We start from the raw sequence: 21,602 nt of genomic DNA, 5'->3' as shown, positions 1-21,602 counted from the left end.
GCTTGGAAATATGGAGAGAAAAAAAAAACTCAAAAACGTAGGGATACTAAACTCCTAACCAAAATTTCACTGTAGCATCAACGGTTGAATTCAATTTATCTCTAAACTGTTGAATACCATCAGAGGTTGTTTTGTAAATTCTTACCCAAAAGATGATCTCACTAATCGGTTCAGAATCCAGGACCTCGTGGTTTACGTCTCTCATGCGGTTTTAAGCAATATCGTCTACAGACACATGGCGGCGCCAGATGATCACCGTAGGAGACTTTGAAAGCCGTCCGCGCCCCTGCTGCTGGAAGTCCGAACAAGTCCACGAAATATTCAAGTGAAGTAACGGCGACTAGGAAATAGAAACATCACATTTAAGATATAACGCTGTGTGGATTAATCTGCTGTTTCTTCGGTGATCTAAATAGATATTTAGACAAGCATATGAAGGAGATCTCACTCATCACTCACCAGGCAAGACTGACTGAAATATATGAAGCCTGTTCAAGTTATTTACTTGATAACTTACGGTATGAAGTGTGAATGTCTTGACATTTAGGACGTGTTTCTTTTATCCCCAACTCTAATTAGACACCTTCCTTCCTTTTGAACTGTTGAGACAAACAAAATCAAAATGTCACCTTGAGCTTTGGGAGTTTGTGGTGGATCTCACTGTTGTGAGGCAATATAAAAAAAAAAATTTCCCCCGGAATAATCCAAGTGCAATCAAATAGCTCAATTTGAAAAATTCATCTATCAAGGGCTTTTTGCCTGAATTAAACAGCAAACTTTTGTATAGACCTTTTAATATTTGACAAATGTGCTGCAGAGTATTAACCCGGAGGGTTGACTTTGTAACTAAACGTCTTTATTGGCTGCGCAGGCAACAGGAGGCTTCATATATAATGAAAACTGTCTCTCCCTGTGGTCTCAGACCCGAGTCGGCTCTGACAGACAGCCCAACACGCTCTTGTCTCTCTTCATCATGCTCGGCCTGCCATGAAGCAACACGTAGTGCTGCGAGGAGTGTTACACAACAAGCCTTTAATCAATGTGCTACTCACTGACCTGGACTCGACTTGCTCATGTTTGTCGACTGTTCACATTGATTGCTGTTTTCTTCAAACCGATAGGCTGCCGTGGACCCCTGGCAGCCAAAGTTCTGTGGCTTTGTCCTTGGAATTGACAGCAGGGTGGATGGGAAACAAACCTGGCGAACCCTCCCATGAGGAGACTGGAAATGTTTTTCCCAACAAAATCATTTCCAAAAGTAGGGCTTCTTCGGCTTAAAGACCCAATGTGTGTGCTCTGGCAGCATCTGGTGGTGAGAAAGTGTAGTGCAAAGAAATGACACATTTATTTATCAGGTAGATCATTATGCTCTTGGCTGTATTGTCCGTTTAGCTTCATCTGCGGGGGGAAAAATGAACTGATTATGGATGAATTTGAAGACTATGACTCATCCTGCAGAAATCATGTGACTTCGGCATCCCTTTGCAAATTGCAAATCTATTAACCTCATTAGCGAATTCCATCTGTGAAAGCCCACCATTAATTAGTCCATTTTTTCTCATGTCCCACTTGTTCTTGTATCAAATACCAGCTGGGATGTCAGGGCTCAAGTCACCACGCCCAAACTACATCCACCTTCTGAGCTACTGTGGTTAGGTGGCGCCACAATGTGGCCATCTCCTCATGAGTGGACCCACCATTTATGTAAATATAAAATTCTTCTTATGAGCAAATGAAAACATCACACTTCTGTTGGGGACTTTATTGAACTATGTGAGTACATATGTGGTTTCTATTTTCTGAAATCAGATCCCTGTAAAAGTTACTCACTGGGCCTTATAGCACCTCATGCATTGGGTGTGAGGTGCCTCAAGGTGTGTGTCAGTGTGTATCAGGGTCTTTTCACCCTCTGATAAACTGTGACAAAAAGTTCTCACCTAACAGATGTGAAAAACGGAGCCTATATCTGTGGTGGGTGTGATCTAGTTAAATACTTTCAAATTTAAATTAAATTAAGACAGAAATTGAAATTGCGAGGGAGAATATCAGATCTGTCCACGGTGTTCCTGTCAAGGTTGTGAACTGTTTGTTGGTTTAAATGGAATTCCCTTCTCGGAAGAGTCTCTCAGATCTGAGTTGGCCGCGGGCGTCAGCTCGAATGAGGGAGTTGTTAGCGCAGGGAGAGAAAAACAAGACAGACTCCGTTTAGCTTCAGCCGCTTGGCCGACAATCTGTCTTGTGTTGACGTGGCAGCGCGTCGCCTGAGCCTCTTTGCAGATGTAGACTCCCTCCGTCTCCGCTTGTTTTCTTCCTTTTCTACATCCTCCCTCACCCCGATCAACCTTCTTCTTCTTTTCAACCCCCCTCCCCCATCCCTACTCCAACCCACGAGTGTTGTGTGCACACACACATGACTATCGGGCCATTTGCCTGTGTGATGTTCTGCCAACACTCTGAGAATACTTCCCTGGCTTCCACAGTTGTAGATTCAAGTCATCAAGTCTGAGCACATAAAAACGTGTGTGTGTTTTTGTGTGTGTGTGTGTGTGTGTGTGTGTGTGTGTTATCTGATGTAAGAGCAGCCAGGCCTGACAACAGAGCCTGGGCTTTCACCTAAAATCCCCCCACAAATTATTTGCGAACGTCATCCTACAGGTCAATCCTGACTTTGACACCGAAAAGAAAACAATGGGAACCATTTGGGAGCGCTGGCAAATGCTTTTTTATTGTGAAAGGAATGCCACCTGAGCAGGCCTTTCTGTAAAAAGAGCATGTGTGTGTGTGTGTGTGTGTGTGTGTGTGTGTGCGTGAGTTTCTGTTTGTCTGTGCGTGTGTTTTATTAGGGCTGGTAAACTGAACTGAGGAGGTGGGGTTTGGGGCTATTACAGGGGAAGAGAAGAGAACTAGGGCCACAAGAAGGGGAAAAAAAATATTAAGAATTTTTTCCTCAAGTTTCCATTTCCAGAATAAAGTAAAATGAAATTGATTGAAACTTTGAGAATAAAGTCAACATTTTGCGATCAACATCTAAATTTCGAGATTAAAGTCATCGTAGTTGGTAAAGTCGAAATGTCGAGAATAAAGCCGAAAGGCTTTGCGCACAAGCCTAGTGGAGTACTTCCGTTTTCGCCAGTTGCCTGTCTACTTCGACTTTATTAACGGAATTTCGGGAATCCAAAACTGACTGTCTTCCTTCTTTATGTCCTTATCAACTCAACTATCCGCTTGCTTCTTTTGCTCTGCTGTTTTTTTCCCAAGATAAAAAGCGGGCTGGTGGAGACCTCTGGCTTGTCTCAACTAGAATTATAGCTCGAGCTGCACTGGCATGACGGTCACGCTAATAAAATGCTCTGATAAAGTCTTGCAGCGATGACCACACCCTTAAAAATTCATGGACCGTGCTGTGGGGCTGCTGAGCAGCATCAGTCTTTGTCACCCCCCCTCCCCCCTTCTTTCTCTCTCACTTGTGTCAGCTGTTTAGGCCAGGTTATCACAGGCTGACATTTTGCTCCTGTTCCTTACCTTCTCCACGACACGTGACATAGCTCGTTGAAGTGAAGGCCACCGCCATTGTGCTGAGGGAATCCATTCAGTGCGTCGCCCTCAAATTCGATAATATGAGATACAGCACAGAAGCAGCAAAGAATCTGCAACCTACATCGAAAGAAGAAGAAAAAATGGTTCAATTGCACTGTTGCAATAAACAAGTGCAGCGCTTATTGACATTCCATAAACACACACACACACACACACACTAACACACACACACACACACACACACACACACACACACAACTGGAGTATAACAAAAAAAAAAAAATTCTGGGTAACTTTAACAGCTCTCAACCACAAATGTGCTGTAAGGCTTTCCATCTGTATCCAGGTGGGACGCTATCCAGATGTGACTTGCTAAGTGAAGTCACCTGCAGTCTGGGGTGAACTGAGGCCAAAGCCATCAGACTAAACTAGTCAGCTGCCGCCTTCTTGTGGCACACAGTGTCACATTCACATGAAAAGAAGGAGAAGAAAAGTCTTTAAAAAAAAAAGTTTTTTTTTAAATGCCACGCCCTGTTCTTTTTCTTTACACACACATTCATCCAACACTTTCCATTTGTTGTTTTTTATGATCCAAATATGGAACAGGATCCTGTTTATGTCACTGGCCATGAAAGACATTGTAAAGTGTCTGCACGAGCCAGACACATCCAAACCCTTGTTTGCAGGCCTGCCTGCTTTGCCGCATGGCATTTTGCGAAATTTACGCTTTGAGCCGCCGACGGGGATCTAAATATTTCTGTCCTGCTGGATTCTACAACCAGGTGCTATTGTTTCTCGCCCTGGATCCTTGTTATCATCCAGCAGAAGAAAAAAAAAAAAAAATCAATCTCATTACTGTGATGAATTGAACAACGTAAAAGAGTTGAATTAATAAGGATATCTGGAAACTATTTGCTGATTAAATTTTTTTTCGTGTCTTGGCCTAAACTTTGAAGTGAGTAACATGGGGGAATAAAATGGTTGTCTGTAAGGCTGTTTTTTTTTTATTTGGAGAAGAAAGCAGGTGAGATCTGCTTTGTGTTCCTTGTAAAGTGATGACATAAAAGGAACAGCAGATGCACAGAGCTAATGGAAGATGCAGCGGCTCAACAAGCACACCTGCTCGCAAACGCACACATGAAGAATCCCTACAGCGCCAACATGTATTATCCATCACTAGCACACACACACACACACACACACACACACACACACACACACACACAGAAAAACAGGGCTGTGTTCCTGTGAAGTCATGCCAGGAATCCACAGCTCTTTTTAAAGAAAGAAAGGAAGAAAAAAAAACTTACATCACCTCCCCCCTTCTTCAACAGTCCAGTAATGTGCTGATTTGTGGTCGCACTGTTAGAGGTCAAACTCGCAATAATTTGCCAGCATGCCAATGAAGCCACAGATTGCGGTGAGGCTGCAATTAGTCGTGGAATCTTACATATATATATATTTTGGCAAGTGATGAAGGCTTCTTCTTCTCAGTGTGTGTGCGTGCGCGTGTGTGTGTGTTCAATGATCCAAAGTTGTCGGTGCTGTGAGACCCAGACAGACTAAAGTAGATCAATGCGCTACAGATTCCTGTTCCGCCCGGTGGGATTAAGGTACCTGTTGTGGGAGTGGGAACGCGCGGCCCTAATTGTCTCCACGGATACCCTGAAATTAGAGGGGAAAGGCGGCTCCGAGCTCGGCTCGCCACGGCGTGACAGTTTCTCGGCACCGCTGTCAATAATCCCCGCGACAGAGCGCAGCGCCTAGCGGAGGGGTCGCGACCTCTCGTCTCCCCCTCCCCGTCTCCCTGTCTCCGGAGCTGCCTGCGCTAATTGTTATCCTGGCTGGACAGCAGTTGCTTGTCACTGGAGGCCAGCGCATCAGCATCTCTGAGTCACAAAGCCGCTGCCAAAACTAGGAGTCAGGAAAGTGTGACGGCCCCTGTTTATTTGAGTCGCGCGCGGCATTCATTTTGAAAAGAGAGGCCTCAGCACTTGCGTCAAGAACCACTTATGTCTCAGAAGTGGCTAACGCAGGGGTGGGCAAACTTTTTGACTTGTCTGCCACAATGGGTTCTCAAATTCAACAGAGGAGCCAGAGCAGGAGCAGATGGATGGAGTGTTTTGGTGACCCAGCCCATCTGAGAAAAAAATTATATATCATTGTATAAGTAGAAAACGTGGCTAAATGTCAATTGAAAATGAACAGAAGCTTGTTCAACAAAATATCTGTCTTTGAAACTCATTGGTATTTAGCTCTTTATTGAAATTTATCTTTTAAAAAAATGCAAAAATTGATGAAATAAAGCTATTTGATGACTTACTTACTATTAATATAAGTTTTAAAAAGCCTAACGAGCTGCTTATGGTGCGCTAACGGGAAGCTAACAGAGTGAGTAAATAAATAAAAGTGCCACTTGTGTGGTTGTGCTCTACACAGAAACAATGAGCTCATTCTAATAAATCAGCGTCTGACAAAAACACGAAACGTAGTTATCATCTCAACCATGCAGGTAGAGTCATGTCATAATAACTCTATACAAAGCAGACACAATTGTGAAATTTCTTATTCATATCGTTTAGGTTTTCATTGAGCTAATTTAACAGCACCAAAAGTAGTTCATTTAATTAATTTAATTTAATTATCAGCGGTGAATGCCTCGCGGTGCCGACGCCAGCCAATAGCAGGGCTCTCGTCGATCACGTGACCAGAAATTAATGGACGAAAACATTGATGGAATCCCTGCAGTCTGGATTTTTGGCGGACTTTTAACGACCCGCCACTCCTGTTATTTGAATGTTAATCCTGTGTGGACTACGAGCGCTGCCAGTCAACTCCGTGAGTACATTAATTTCAGCCCCGCTTTCAGACGGCCGTGTCTGTCTGACAGGTTGCCAGTCCAACACCTGAGGCGTTGTTTTGTGTGTGAGTGCAGGCCATTAACGAGCCAATTATTTCTTTTGCATAATATATATATATATTTTTTTTAAGGAGAAAAAACTCAAAACCATACTATTACTGTAATTAGTCCAAATTAAACCAATTAAACAGTTAAACGTAAACGGCAGTTTTAAGCGCTTAACGGAGTTCCGGGTGCTGCAGTGTACCTGACGTCACCCATGGAAGCGTGTATTTTTTAATAACGTGACAATTACTGTGCGTCAATAACAAAACAAAACAAAACAAAAAAATAGGACAATACAGTCTTAAAACAAAAGAATATATATCAGAAATTAAAATGTATTGGGCTTCCCTATGCACAGACCACTGACTGTTATGCAAAGGTGGACGGTGCTTCCAAAAAGTAGGCCAACGTGGAAGTCCCAAAAATCTGCATTCTATTGTTTGACCAGCAGGGACTGCCAAAGTTGGTTGCAACAAGACTAAAATGACAAGCTGATATAAAATTAAATGAATAAAAAAAATAATAAAAAAGTTGGAAATGAAATGAATTAAAGGTAATGACACTGTATGGTCAAACCCAAAACAAATTGATGTAAAGGCTGATTATTAGGTTCACACTACGGTAAGGACTTGCAAGGATTCCTTTGACATTGCTCAGACACTGGTGTTCTTTGCGTATGCGTGCATGCATGCTCTGTTCAAAGCAGGGTGGGGAGAGATTGATAGAAAATGACTCGGAACAAAAGCCAGAACGAGCAGAAGTTGACGGCGTGAGGAGCATCGACCTTGATGGAGGGTCTGCTCCTCGGGTGCTCGTGTTGTAACCGTGCGTTCAAGATGCGCTGCAGAAGAGTCTGTTGATAAAGCTGCTGTCAGAGTCTGTGGGAAAGAACTGAAGCCTGATATGAGAGTCTGTTGGTTGTGGCCGTCCCCCTTATTTACTGTTGTTTAGTCTCTGGTATTTATAGTTCCAGTGCTGCCTGTTTCAGCTAATTATACTGTGAAAGCCATCGGGATGATTGTGGTAATGACTGGTTGGCTTTCCAAAGCGTTCCGAGCTGTTTTCCTCAAGGTTCGTTTTGCTACAGGACACAATATAGGGGAATTTGTGCTTTCGGATACATGTAGCCGCCGGCTTGTCTGAACACCTATCTAAATAAGTGCCTTGCAGATACATAGGTGTGTTTGCGATCACTTTGTCGGGGCTCTGTGGCATTTTTGGGCCGAGTCTCGACGATGAAATTGCTCGTTTGATAGGGCCCGGAGTCTTTTGCAACTTTTTGGCAGCTCACTTAACATGCACAAACAGACCCCGGGAATGTTTTTAAATCAGCCCAAATTACAGTTTTCCAGATCCCCGTGCTCTGAGGACAGTTATCCATCCAGGCCTCTGGTTCAAAAGTTCAGAGTGTCACTGGTTCAAGCAGCAGAGTCCCCAGTCCTAACTGCCAAATAATAACAAACTCACACCCAGCTGTAATTGGTGCGCATTACAGTTCAACAGCGCCGTCCTTCCACTGAAAAACACCTTCTCTTTGTTTTTGTCTTTGAGTGCCTCAGTTTATCTAATAACATACTGACTATTCTTAGAATTTTTGTGGTTAAGGTGGTTTCCAGCTCCAAAGATCTTACCCACACGTCATCAGGTAAGCATGTCCTATCTACACATCTCTGAGAGTCACTCCTGTCTTCCCTGAGAGCAGCAAAACACTAACTGATCACTTTGCACTCGGGAGAATATGGAGAGCTTGTTCAGTGAAAGCCGGAGCAACGATTCGGGCCAGATGCAGCCGAACGCACACATGTGCAGTACTGATGTTGCGGGAATAGTTTGGAAGTTCGGCTGACACGTTTTCAAAACAGTGCGTGCCGGGTGCAGAGTGCGCTGGATGGGTCAGCGAGACTTGACAGGAGAAAAACAGTCTGGTGATGGCTGAAGATATACAAGATATTTCTTATCTTGGCTGTCGGGGTCTAAGACGTTGGAGTGGAAAGAAAGACGGAAGAATATGCAGTAGTGTTTATTTTTGTATTTTCCACTAAACATTTGACCGGACTGTTTTATGTGTTATGTGACAAGACAGGTGCTCTAATGATTGATTGACTTTTGAAGACTTTTTGTTCTGTGTGTGTGTGTGTGTGTGTGTGTGTGTGTGTGTGTGTGTTTTTAAGAGTAACGCGTTTGCATATTTTCTGAGAAGCTGGTTTTAGACCAAATGCGGCATGGTGGTGCAGTGACTTGGAAGCAGGGAAGCCTTCAAAGATGCCTTTTTTTGTGAGGAGCTTGCACATTCTGGCTGAAACCTCCAAAATATCAAGCTGTTCCCCACTCAACCCGCCAAGGACAGCCAGCCTTTGAATGAAACTGAGGGTTAAAACCTATCTTTTATCCTGAATAATTGTTTAAACATGAGCATATTGAAAGTTTAGTCACAGTCATTTACTCATCAGACTTGCGTCGGAAACGCTCAAACTGATTGCGAAGTTAATGTAGCATTTCCTCGCGCTCGCCGAGCAAGGAGGCTCGCTTGCAGTCTCTCTGCCAGCGTGATGCGCATCTGTGCATAAGCCTTGTGGCACTGGCAGCTGACATATTCCCTGACACCAGTGTTGGTCTGATTACTTATCCTGGCAGGAAGCAACCACAGATCAATTCGGTGAGCAACTGAATCTGCATGGACCGAGGAGAGCGACTCTGGGCCAGTGATTTGATGACAGATTTGACAAGGACTTAAAGAGACAGCTGAGCTGGGCGGGTTTCAGGAAGACCTTCAACGTGTTCCTGTGTGTGTGTCTGTGTGTGTGTGTGTGTGTGTGTGTGTGTGTGTGTGTGTGTGTGTGTGTGTGTGTGTGTGTGTGTGTGTGTGTAGTCTCTTAATATCGATCACTATTGGAGAGACGCTGACAGCTGCCTCTGTGGTCGGTCCCCCCCTCTCACTTGTTCATTTCATTATGCAGCCTTTGTTGCTTTGTCATGTACGGCTTCTTATCTCGCTCATTAGGCCTGCGGGGGGAAAATCTCAAGGCGAGCGCCGCGTGAACGAGAGCGTGTCAGAGTGCCGGCACTCCAGCGCTCGCGCTGTTTATGTTGCGCGCACAACACGCTGAATCAGCCTTTAACGAGCTGTTTAGGGTTGTCGCTGTGTCATTCTGTTTAGTCACACGATTGTTGACTATTAGATCCCCCTTTTTGTAACTTGAAATGTATCTGTGGTGCCTGTTAAATGCGTGGCTTGACGATGCGTCAGGTCCTTCACAGAGCCCTGAGCATGCCGTGACATCTTGCCTTGTAGAAAATAAATGAGTAGTGTTTCCTCTTGAGCTCTGCCAATCAGTAATCGTGTGGTCGGAAGCTAATCTTAAGATCCAGGGCGAAGCAAGCAAAAAAAAAGAAAAGAGAAAGGTAGGGTGGAGACTTTGTTTCGTGTTTCAGCAGATCGAAAGGTTACTGGCATTTTTTAGTTGTTTTATTTTTACATCGCACTCATCATCACTCTGACTGACGGACCGCTCCTCCAGGAAATGATTAAGGAAGCGTCTGCGCCAGCAACGTCAGGAGGGGATTGAGAAATAATTGTCTGAGAGGGAGTGAGAGAGACGGAGGGAGGGAGGGAGGGAGGGAGAGAGAGGTAGAAAGAGGCGGCTATTGTGAGCGATGCGAGGGGAAAGAAGAGCCGAGGTGAAAGAGAAATAGAGATGCAGCTGGCGTGTGAGCCTCTGAGATTTCTGGGAAAGAGCCATTGTGTCCTCTGACGGCGATCACGTGACGCCGTCGTTGTCATGAGACCCGAGTCAAAGAGGCTTCTGCGGCAGATATGTGGCCGCTATCGACCCGCCGACTGTCTTGGCGCTCCTTTCGTCCCCGCCTCTGACGTTGTTTTTATTTTGCTTCCAGCAGGTCCGTAAGCCTCGTGCCGTGCATTAGTCAAACTGACAGTGCAGTGCAGCTGTTGGCGCGCACGCGCTGAATTCTTAGAAACTTGAGCTTGCAACACAGATGGACACGTGTCTCCCCCCCCACCCCCTTTTCCTCCTCCTCCTCCTCCTCTCCCCCCACCCCCTTTTCCTCCTCCTCCTCCTCTCTCCCCACCCCCTTTTCTTCCTCCTCCTCCTCTCCTTTTCTTCCTCCTCCTCCCCCACCCCCTTTTCTTCCTCCTCCTCTTCCTCCTCCTCCTCCTCCTCCTCCTCCTCCTCAGGAACTGATGCTCCTCAGTCATTCCCCACTGCGTCCTGCGTCTCCCGAGTCAGATGTTGCTCCGGCCGGTAATGAGCGGCTTGGAGTCGACGTGTTTCTCCTCAGCTTTTTGTGTACTTTTTTCCCCCTTCCTGAGTTAAAAACACAGCTCTCGGGGAGAGTGTCCTATCATTGCGGACGGTCGGGGAGGAAGGAACACCTGCAATTTAAGGCCCACGGCTGGCGGAGGAGCCCCGCCACCCTCCCAACCACTCCCCCCCCCGTCCCCCTCCAGCAAGGGGCCACATAGCTGCTTGTGTAACGCAGCGACGGACAGCCGAGCGGAGGTAAATGTCCGTTGTGTAAGCCTCCGCAGCCTTTGAACCGGCTCGCCTGGTACAGGACCAAACGTGGGGTGGGGGGGGGGTCGCCTCTGCACGCTAACCCCTCCGTCTACTCGAGCTGTGTCGGGTGGCTCCGCAGTGTTTGTTGTCGGCAGCCAGTCTATGAGTTTGACCCCCGCGCTCGCTCTCAGACTTGTTAACGCTCGGCCCCTCGCAGCTTCCCTGCCGCCGCCGCCGCCGCTGCTGCCGAGCTGAAAATGCCAAGGAACAAATGGGACGGCTTGCTCTGTTCCTCTGACCCCCCCCCCTTACAACGTAAAAGTTGAAAGAGAGCCACAGTGTCCGAGCTGGCGATGATGGACAGCTCTGAGCGCTCTAATAGTGTTGCCTCGCTCGGAACAAATGTCTGTCAGGGCTGACTGATGCGTCGTGTGGACCTCCTGGTCCTGTCAGAGCGCCGCTCGCTCTGTCCTGTCTTTTCCCTGGCACACACACAGTGAGGGGACGAGGAGAGGGGAAAATAAAAAATAAAGCTATGGAGCGTGAGAGACAGAGAGACGGGGGCAATTGTGGAGCGAGTCGGATAATTAGAGAAAAGAGGGAAAAGTGAAGATTCTGTAGCCCATCATTAGCTCCGCCCTCACGGTGCTCAGCCTGTGGGCATGATGTCAACGTGATATTTTAACAAGACGGTAGGAAACACATCTCACATGTTGTTGGATGGACTCAGTAATGCCACTGTACGTGATGCAAAGAAACACTTCCTGCGAAAACTCCTGAACTGCAGTTTGTTCGCAGTTAGCGAGTACGTCACATGACCGTCTCCCATTCCAGTGTTTGATCGCGGACAGTTCAGGCTCGATGTCTCTTTGGAGGTAAAAGCCAAACTTGGCATGTGCGCCTTATAAAACGTGGCAACTCACTTCATAAATTACTGCGCAGCCGCGGCCCCGAGGCTTTTAACAGAGACGTTCAGCTGAGCCGCGGCGGCTTTACACCTGTAAATCAAATGCAGGCAGAAAGGTGAACGAGATGGGCGTCGCCCTTCTCCCGTACAGGCCTCCCTCCGACCTGATGTTCCAGTTTCTTTAGCGCCGGGTGGAGCTTAAGGCTAATTTCTTAGATCCCGCCTGTGGAAATATTTTTTTTTAGGGAAGAATATTATCGTCATGAGTCAAGGATCAGGAAGCTTTTCCCAGACGAGCCCTGCTGCCGTAGGTCTGAACCACTCTGTCTGTGGTTTTGGCGGCTTGAGATAATCTCACATCACTGTTTGAGATTGGCTATTTACAGAGAGGCTCAAATATTTGAACAATGTGATGAAGTGGCCAGAGGATCTGGATGACCACGAGGGTCACAGAAATTGAAATAAAGCATTTTTGTATGATTGACAAAGCAATAGTCCAATTAAAAGCAGGGATCGAGGAATTTTATTGACAAAACTCATTATTATGTTCATAAACAGAAGAATTCCTAAACTGATTAACAAATGTGATTTTAAAATGGTAAGAAAATGTATCATCTTAAAACACACAAAAAGATTCCTAAATACAAATGAAGGTGTCCTTTCCATTTAGACTGTATGCAGCTGGATCTGTGATGCGACGGTGGCGTTGGGAAGGAGTGAAGGCCTCGTGGAGGAACCGTCACACGTTGATGTGGCTAAAATACACAATAGGCCGGTCCACATATTCCGTTTTGCAGTGGCACGAGTGTAGCTTGATGATCAGCCCGTGTACACCTGTGTGAAGAACAGTTTCAGAGCGCCCGTGGAGGTCGTCTCCCCGAGGAATCAGCCATTCCTGACGCCTCCCTCGGCCCCATTAATAAAATCATGAAGCAATTTGAGAATGTTGAAAATTTCAAACAGGGCCTCCATGAAATATTCACGGGGAGCTTTCTGTCTGCCACTTGTAAATACATCATGGCCATTGCTGCTGCTGATCACGGGCTGCAGGAGCCCCGCGCTTATGTACTTGATCTTTGACTTTGGCGTCAAGGAAGGAGAACTGCTCCGGCCCATGCCAAGCTGCTTCTCTCGCTCCCACCTGTAGCTCCAATTTCTCCCACTTCCAACTTCACAGCTTCTCATCTTCCTAAAGCCTCCATTTGTAGGTGAGAATTCCTCCATGCTCATATTTCTAATGTGAACAACCAGGTGCTAAAAATGAAGTGAACGTCGTTAGAGGGGTTCACTTTTTTTTTTTTTTTAACCTGCATACTTTCTTATCCTTTCCTTGCAAACACACACGCACTCACACACACTCTCACACACACATGCACGCAAGCTCACTGCTTTACCCGGGTTGCCATGGAAACCGGTGGCAATGGAACAGAGGACTCAAGGACAGGTATGTTTGCAAATGAGACTTCCTCGGATCATATGTCCACCGGGCCCCTTTTATCAGCCTCGGTCTCATCCTTCCACACACACACACACTTCTCCTTCTTCTTCTTCTTCTTCTTTTTCTTCTTCTGCTCCGACTGGAGCACGCTCTGTCTGTCCCGGTGCGCAGACATTTCCAGGGATTTGAGTCTAAACTCGGTGCTGTTTGGGTGTCGGGGCCACGCCGGGAGTCGGGCACATCTGCAGACCATGCTACGGTTCTCTATGTTTTTCTTTTTTTCCTCTTTCTTCTTTTTTTTTTTTAATGCCAGAACATGTGCACTGCGTTTGAAGAGTAGAGGCAAACACACATGCACACACACACACACACACACACACTCAAGTACGTGGCAGAGAGATCAAGAGGGCAGACCATCCTGACTTCACTCCAGCCACGAATCATTAACGAACCTCCGTAAACGACACGAGCGTTGCAGACGGCGTTTGATGACATGTGGCATTTTAGAGTGGAAGCGGGCATCAGCTCATGTAAGACAGGGGAAAAGAGGGTGTCTTCAAAGTGTGTTTTCATCAGTTTTGTGAGTGGATAATGAAAACACAGCATCTCTCGCTCTCCCCCTCTCTCTCTCTGCGAGCGTTTGGCGGCTGCGCTGTTTTCATCTCGGGGAGCGCGGGGAGGATCACATCTCTGGCGTCGGCTCGCCGACTGTCCCTCGCAGACGTGTGGGTGTCGGGCTTTGGTAGGTAACGTCCAGAATCCCATTAAAGCTCGTCGGCTCCTGCATCGAGACAGAAATCAGTACCTTAAGCAAAAGGGACTACCCACACTGACTGCCTGCCGGGTTTATTTTTAGTCGCAGAGTTTGGCCGCATCCGAGGCATTTCAAGTCATTACATAAATGTTTACAGCTGTTGTTTGTTTCTGGTTGCCGACGACGCTGTCCTTGGAACCAAATTCATATTCCGGATCGTTAAAGATCCCCGTGGGTGAGAACTTTCAAACACGGAGCGAAAGGCGAGCTCACAATACCGCCGAGCTCCTGCCAAAGGAGCTCAGACAGGTGGAGATTTCTCCCACGCAGAGCATGTGGAAGTTTACGAATTCCTCTGTAATAACATATTTCCTGTTGTAGTTTAATGACATTTCATCAGCCATAGCAGGAGAGTAGACGTCACCTGTGGCCACGGGCCAGAGCAGCCGAAAACACCTCGGAAACGTTGGCTGCTGTTGTGTAACTGTTCTGCTGTCCAGGAAGAGGGAATGCTGCCTTTGTTGCCCAGGATTTACAGTGTATGAAAAAAAAGAGACATTTCCCTCCCCCATAAAAAGCTGTTGTGTAATTTTGTTCATATTTCAGCGATAACATCTTCTTCATCATTGAAGACGTGTGGAACAGATTTCTTTGCTCCTGCAGTGCACTTCTCATTCTTCCCCAGAGTTTTGGAAACTGTGCAAGTCACTAATTGGACCTGTTTTGGATAATGATTGAAGAACTTGGAGGGAGAGACGAATTGAAACATCATGTATGTTGATATCACCGATGCGGTCCACTGATTCACTTCCCCAGTAACCTCATAAACAACATAAATAGATCAACGGTGCAAACCAGCAGGCCAGGCAGCTTCTAAATGTGGAAGACGGTCACATGACATGATGAAACAATGTTGGTTTGCACCACAACACAACACAGCTGTGTCTGCAGGAATTGACAGGTCATGAAACTCAAGTGGCTTACTTTTCTCTTTGTAGCTGCTATTGAACTGAATGATAATGTTTTTTTTTTTTTTTTTATATATAGTTCACCAAAAATTATATTGCAGCCTATATTCCCATTCGGGCACTGTTGATGTTTCCTACTCCATGTCGTCAAGCTGGATTTTCATGATCAGGGGTTTTTGCAAATTGCAACCTGAGGCAAGAAACAAGCTCCCTCACTGCTCGCCTGGCGTCAAGTGAGTGAAAAACTTTGCCGTCTAATCCCCTGCCCTCCAAACCGTGATGCTAATACCCTGTTTTTAGTCAAAGTATCCACTCTTGCCGGACAGAACGACGCGAAGCAGCACAGCTGTTTATGCTCACATGCTCCAGGAATTTGCAGTGTACAGGCTTCCTTGGAAAATAACAGTTATGTAAAGTAATTTAAATGCTACAATAAGAAGGAAGAAATAAAGGAAATGTGCTTGTTTGACGATCTCACTGATCTTGCGCCTGCAGCTCCATGGGTATTTTGTGTAAAAACTTGGTGTTGATATCATTGTTTCACAATCAAATTGGACCGCTGCATTTTCCAGTCACTGGTGCGACAGTAAAGAGTAAAAGAGACTTGTTGTCTTTTATTTATCTATTGTTGGTATCGCCACTGTATTCATTCATTCATTCATTCATCTTCGATACCCGCTTATTCCTATTCAGGGTCACGGGGGTCGGCTGGAGCCTATCCCAGCAGTCTTAGGGCGAAGGCAGGTGACACCCTGGACAAGTCGCCAGTTCATCGCAGGGCCCCGCTGTATTCATTGATAGAAAAACTCCAGAATGGTCTCATTAGCTGCGTTTCCATGACCCCTAAAATTGCGAAAACCTAAATCTCGCAATAAAAAAAAACTAGTAATGGAAACACCGTGAACTTGGAAAAACCTCTCAAATGTCACTAAAAGGTTTTTACACTCTCACGAGGTGTTTTTTTCAGACGCATCGATATAGAAGTATATCGCAAAAAGTGTCCACAGAAATTGGGTATCGTTTTTGGGTAAACTATTCCTTTGACATACAAAGGGAACCGGTTTCATGTCGTTTCAATTCTTCCTGTAGATTCTTTCTACGCGCGGTTTGTCTGCACTGAAATACATGCCTCCAGTGAACACAGTTCTGAAGAGCTCGCCCTCCTCGGCACTCCATACCATATGTCACCCCGTGGAGAAAATGCTAACTCAGGCTAAAGCTATATTAAGTTGGTATCCCCCAGAGCCGCGCTCTGAACATCACACTTATCCGTACAAACACTTACTGGCTGTTCTCGGCCGCGGTGTGTGTGTGTGTGTGTGTGTTTTTTCTCTCTCTCTCTCGTCTCCCTCTGTTAACCCGGCTGCGTCGCTAGATGTTGCTTCACTTATGTGTCGCGTTTTTTTTTCTCTCCTCCTCCACGCATCATCCAGGTAACATGCTCCGTTAAATGCTCTACGTTGTCAGGGCAATGACGAGCTGATTGGTGGCGTGGCGGCATTCTCACGACCTTCACAAGCACGCGTGCACGTCAACTAGACCTGTGGAAGCTCAGTCTGTTAAATGATGCCTGCGTGTTCTGAAAAAGTCCTGCTTTGCTGGAGAAAAAACAGACAAATAAATTAAATTTGAATGAATTTATTTAAATCAATAAAACAATATAATGCCGCATATTCTATATTCCTGGCGTTAACTGTCCAAATTAAGATGCTTATTTTTGTGAACGTCAGAATTTAGAAAAAAAAAAAAAATCTTTCTTTATTTGCAATTTGTAAACCATAAAGATGTTACAGCTTGATACAGTATCAATCAATATCGGTGGAACAAATGATCCTGTTGTCTTGTGACCGTCTGAGTCTCAGCAGACCTGGTCCAGTATGAATTCTTTTTCCACCTCCAGGCTCCCTGTTTGGGTTTTAATTGGCCCTTCTTTCTCTCTCTCTCTCTCTCTCTCTCTCCCTCTCTCTCTCTCTCTCTCTGCATTCCTCTCCATAGATCTTCACCCCTTCCTGTTTTCCTCCTCTCCGCTCGCCCTCGGATCCTCTCTCGCTGTTTGTTCTCTCGCCTCTCTTCTCCTCCTTGTGGTCCTTCTCCACCTCCCGCTGCAGCTAGAGGAACTGCGCTTGTGTCGGGTCCTGGCATGGTGGCACGTTTCCATATGGAAGTGCTCAGGAGATGATATAGAACATATGTGAGGCGAGCTCGCTGGCCGGGGGACTCTGCGGAGCTCACACCTTGTCATTAGTGGCGGCGAGAACGCCAGCACTGCAGTGAAAGGGAGGAGAAATATGGATGAAGACGGATATAATTAAGTTAAGGATAAGAGAAAGGCCAGGGGAAGGGGGAGGGGGTGCGGCGGTGAGGGGGTGGGGGCTCCGAACAAAAGCCAGTGCTCAGTACACTGTGTGCTTTGTGGATCTGCGCGTGTGCGTGCGTGTGCGTGCGTGTGTGTGCGTGTGTGTGCGTGTGTGTGTGTGTGTGTGTGTGTGTGTGTGTGTGTGTCGTGATCCCTGGCTGAATTTGGCACAAAGACCAGGTACACTCCAGGCGCCGCTTCACTGTGCGTTCAGTGTTTGCTTTGAACTGGACTCCAGGCGCACTCACTTTAACAACACAATTTGTTCTGTCAGGATCCATTAACTTCAGGCTCCAGAGGGGAGGCGAAAAAACACACAACAAAACTAAGCAGCCCTTTAAGTTAATACGATCCATTCATAATGTTTGTTTTAATGCTTACCAAACAGGAAAGCCGGCGTTTCGCCGAGTGCCGCAGATGTGCAGACGCCGGCGCCGCGTGGACTCGGTCTCCTCCAGAGTCACTTTGATTGGCTTATGATGGTCAAAGACGCCCAACTGTAGTGGTGCGCATTCATACGTGACATACTAAACCGGTACAAAGCATGGATGTATTATAAGAACTAGATACCGGACTGGCAATATGGTGGCGCGCCGATTCTTCCCCAGTGGCCAATCGAGGCACTGCAGCAAAAAAAAAAATCCCATTTGCCCAAAAAGCATTTCCCCCATAGAGCGCAATACAAAAATAAACACCTTTAAAACGGCTGACAGGACGACTTCATATCAAATCTTTTTATTGTAGATTTTTCAGTTATGTTCTTTTAGCCGTTTAAAAAACACAGCGTGACATCACAACTACGATTACTACGAACTATGATTGAATTTCAGTACACAGCAGTTGACTCCTTACTGACTTGAATCATTTAGATGAGTTAATTTGATTGTGCGTATGCATATTTTCTGTAGTTTTCCACTTTTCATTCGTAGTCTTTGTCTTGTGATTGGGAGACGGAAACACTGTTTCCTGTAGCACTGGAATAAATGCACTTGTTGCAACAGACTGTTGTGGTGAAATGTAGGAGGACTGGCTGAAAGCCATTAACGGTGCCTGGTTGCTGATGGGAATACAATGCGGGTAGAAGCGGCAGCAGCGAGCCTCCTCAGTCGGGCCCCAGCCAGGCCGGGCTTCCCAGGTAAAAGGAGGCATGGAGCGTCTTAAAAGAACCAAGCGGAGGCTGACCCGACGAGCTGACCCGATACAAACGTAGTAAAAGTGCATCAGAGAGCTCGGCGCTCGTATGTTCACTGTGGCCCTTTGCTTTGGAATTTTGAGTGACTTTGTCATGACATCTGTGGCTGCGATCGAGAAGGCAGCCTGATGCTGTCCAAAGCTTTTCATTGCCGTAACTATTGGAGAGAACTATTGAACCCTTGCTTGGATTGGGGAAAATTATACGTCCAAATAAACGTCTTAAATAATAATAATCACTCGTCATTCTGCGGTCGTAACTGGGTTGCCAGATGTCTCGTGTCCCCGCCCCCCCCTCCCGATCAGTAGGGTCTGTCGCATGTGAGTGAGCGTCACAGAAGTAATGAAAATCTTTTTTCAACTTCTTTAGCTTGCTTTGATAAGACTTTATAATAAGTACTCTCTATTAAGCATTAGTTAAGCAATAATAAACCTTGAATGCATCATTTATAAATCATGTTTCTGACATGAATACTCATTAGCATTTAGTTTATAAACGAAGAACAGAACATTTATTGGAAAATAAATTTGTGAGTTTTTATAAAACATCTAACTGTGTTTATAAACTACATACCAATGAGTATCCATGCCAGAAACAGGATTTAATCTATAGATTAACTAATGCTTAATAGTGTGTACTTATAAAGTGTTACCCTTGCTTCTTTTCTCAGCAAATGTGTGCAGTTCTGGGAATAAGCCCTTATTATAATCACTAATATAACTTCAATGTATTGTTATCACAGATTGTGACAACACCACATGTTTCAAAGTCCACCTTGTTTTTGTTCCTTTCCAGATAGATGCAAAGTTTTTGGAGGAGGCTTTTTTTCCCCCTGAAGCTATCTCAATTTTATTTCCTGTAATATATTGTGTGAGGGGCGCCAGTGAAGTCCAGGCGGAGAAATTAAAAACTAATAATAATAATAAATCCACGGCCCGTGTGAGGGGCCAAATTCCCTCACAGGCCAAGACTTGAGAGATAGTATAGAAAAAAAAATAAATGTTTTTTTTGTTTGAGAAATTCTAAAATGATTAATCCCCCTTCCCAATATTTGTACACCTCATGAAGTCATCCTCTTCAGAACAGAACAGCTACCAGGAAGAACTTAACGATTGCCGGCAAAACGACAACAGCGTGACGCAAGACAATGAAAGGAATTCATGCACGGTCCTTACAAGATGGACGCGATGTCGATGTTGAAGGACCAAGGTCAGGGAGACGAAGGAGGACGAGATAGTTCAGGGAGGAGGATGGTGGTGGAGACGGACAGACAGACAGACAGACTGACTGACTGACTGACTGACTGGCTGTTTCCTCAGCCATCGATCCGGACCCCTCGAGGCCGCCTCTCCCATTTTGCCAATTTGTGCACTTCCTCCTCTCATCCTCACCTCCGCCCGTCTTCCCTCTCGCCTGGCGAATCGTTGGCCGGGAACAGACAGCGCCGCTCTGGAACACCGGACCCTCGGTTGCCGGGCAACCACACACTGACTTGATGGAGTGGAAGGCGACTTCAGAGGCCCTCTGTGAGAGCAGCATCAGTGTTCTCATTCGACCCCCAGTCCCCCGGTAATCCCTGCGACGCACACGCGCGTACAAGTGTCGTGGAATAACGCGAGCGGCGGCCGCAGTCGCTTTGATGCCTCGTGAAACTGATAAAAAGCAAGTGTCAGAACAGCAACGCGGCACTGAAACTTATTCCAGTTCTTTCACTTAAAAGCCTTTTACTTTTCTCTGAAAATGCCGTACCTCTCCTTTGCCACCCTCTTAGGTTTTTTTTTTTTTGTTTCACTTTTATGAGGTGGAGTGGGTGGACTTCCTGTCTCCTCCCCGTAAAAGACGAGTGTGGCTTTGATAATAACAGAGACAGTTATTAATTAGAGGGGGAGAAACGTTCTCACCGCTCCCCCTCTTTAATTCAACAAGTGTGCTTGGTGTCGGCCAGTGACCAGACCTCACCACTCTTTGCTTGAAGTTTTTTTTTTTTTTTTTTTTTTTTTTTTTCGTACAGTCTGGGCGTGTCTGTAACTGTATATAGCCTGTGTGTGTGTGTGTTTTAGTAAAGAAATTGCTAAAAATTGTGTTTTTAGCTCAATTTCCATTTCTTCAGCTATGCACCAGGATTCACTGTTCTTACAGCTTTTCAGCAGTATCAATAATTGCACTGTTTGAAGGCAATTTTTCATTCATTTTTTTAGATTTAACTTAGCAGCCAATTGTTTGTACATGCGCATTTGCTAGGTGTCTGTTTGCATAAAGAATATATTCATTTTAACAGAGTAGTTGATGCGTCATTAGGTGTTTGTGTTGTGAGTTTCTTTATAATCACCCTAGTGAGCAATATTATTCATAGTATTTATTTTAGCACATCTCAGGTGTCAGACTCAGATTTTATTTTATTCCACTGAGGATTTTCTTCTCTGGCCCCAAACTCACTCACGCAGTCACTTGTCTATAATGACTGATGGGGATCCTCTCTGCTAAAACACTCAAACTTTGTCTTTTACTGCAGTTCCTAAATTCTATAAAGCTGGCAGTCAGAAAGCAAAAGTATGTCTTTATGAGCCAGTTAATGCATTTGGTAGTAGCCAGGGGAGCAGTATCAGGAATCCTGAGGAGGGGGGAGGGGGATGGGGGGGTGGAAGGCGAGGACCCTTTAAGTTTGGGAATGATGAAAGGAATGTGGAGCTCAAGCTCACTTGGCAAGAGGTGAGCTGTGATGTGATGTCCACTGGTGGGAACTGTGTGGAGCAAAGGAGCAGAATACCTTCTTATCTTCTTATCTCACTGTATAGTTCTAAAGATAAATGTTGATCAAAGTGGGGGAAAAGAATACCTGTAAATTACAGGATTGTCACATTCCAGTGCAATCGTCTCAGAGGAGTTTAGTTTTTTTAAGTCATTAGGTTCCACTTGAAAAAGAAGAGTTTTTGCCAGGGGGTAGGTTCAAATATATGAATGAGAATCTAACCAGCAGTTTAACCAACAAGTCTGGTTATTTAGAGCCTGGTTTGTTGTCAATGTTTGG

The sequence above is a fragment of the Nelusetta ayraudi genome, unplaced genomic scaffold (genome assembly GCF_046127955.1).
Source record: "Nelusetta ayraudi isolate G7.1 ecotype Tasmania unplaced genomic scaffold, CSIRO-AGI_Nayr_v1 ptg000039l, whole genome shotgun sequence".
In the NCBI taxonomy this organism is placed as follows: Eukaryota; Metazoa; Chordata; class Actinopteri; order Tetraodontiformes; family Monacanthidae; genus Nelusetta; species Nelusetta ayraudi.
Note: the sequence above shows the minus strand (reverse complement) of the source record.